This window comes from Fukomys damarensis, unplaced genomic scaffold, assembly GCF_012274545.1.
Source record: "Fukomys damarensis isolate Sample0158 unplaced genomic scaffold, DMR_v1.0_HiC HiC_scaffold_13, whole genome shotgun sequence".
NCBI classification, from domain to species: domain Eukaryota; kingdom Metazoa; phylum Chordata; class Mammalia; order Rodentia; family Bathyergidae; genus Fukomys; species Fukomys damarensis.
This window is the reverse complement of record NW_022900925.1, coordinates 24356060-24357460: the sequence shown is the minus strand read 5'-3', so window position 1 is coordinate 24357460 and position 1401 is coordinate 24356060.

Below are 1401 nucleotides of genomic sequence, written 5' to 3'. Positions count from 1 at the left end.
CTGGGAGAAGCGCGAGTGGAAGGCGCCCTGGGCGGAACCGGTGGCCCGGGAAGGACCGCTCTCTCGTCTCACGCAGCGGTCGCTGATTCTCAGCGCAGCGACTCATCTTTTTCCTCTCGGACTGCTCCAAACTGAATTTCTCAGCTGGCCAAAGACCTTTCCTTCTTCCAGCCCAGCCCAGCCATCCCGAAGCTGCCCTCGCAGGTGTTTCTGTGAGGGAGGGCAGGGGAGGGGGAGGGGAGTCAGCCTAGAGAAAGGAATTGAAAAGCGACTCTGAGAGAAACAAAACCCTGGTGTCAGAGGGGAGGGGCTGGCCTACTGAGGTCCTGGGAGATACGATAGTAAGGGATCGGGTCTTAAATGGACTCTAATTCTCCCATTTGCCAGAGTCTCTGGAAGAATCTAGGGAAAGGAAAGTGTCCCTACCCTGGCAGGTTGGTTATGGTCCCTTGCAGTCCTCGTGGGGCGGGGGCGTCCATGGAAGTTTAGACTGGGGTGAAGGAGAGGGACAGAGCTTCGGGAAAGGGAACTAGACCACCTCCAACAACAGGAAGCCCCATTTTTCTGGTCCAGCCACTTCCCCATCCGTTGCCAGCCTCTCAGCCCCTACGACCCTTTGAACTGGGCTAGGGACCTCTGAAGGGGATTGAACCCTCCCCCAGAACAATCCAGGCAAAGGGCTTCTTCCTTGGGCAGATAAGTGGCAAACTCCCCGCTTCTGGCCCTGGATCACACAGACTCACAGAACAGCTTTGATCCTACAGAGAGGCAGCTGGGAAAGCAGCGGGGGTCCGTAACAGGCATGGGTCCCTATTGTCTACACTGCTGTGGAATTTTCAGGGACCATGACAGTCGGGGGAAGGATTCCACTCCCTTTTCTTTTTTTGGGGGGAAGTGAATTTGTTTCCGTGGTTTTGGAGAGCTGGGAAAAAAAAGTCTTCCAGGACTGTAGGATGGGATAGGGAGAATGCCTTGCCTTGGGAATTAGCCACTTCAGGAGGTCCCTGTGACCTGGGCTAGCCCCCTGATGGGGAGGCGGGGTTCACTGGAGTTAAGGGCTCTGGTGGAATTAGGGGTTATCGATGAGTGACTTTTAACCCTCTTTAAAGTCTGTTGCACTGTGTGGTCTCTACAGAGGAGGAATGTGAGAGGGCCCTGGGTGTGCTGTGAGGCCAGGCCATGCGGGTGCCCCCTCTGAGGACTAGGGGATAAGCACTGCAGGACTGAACATGGCACTGTAGTGGTCAGGAAGCGTTTCTATCTGCCATCTCTGACCCAGAGTTACACAAGCCGGAGGCTACCCATTCCTTCCAACATTCCCAGCCTTATCTCCCAGCCCCACTCCAGTTCTGGCCTGCCATAAACCAGTCACCTGTCGCATTGTCTTGGACACCTGGGGTT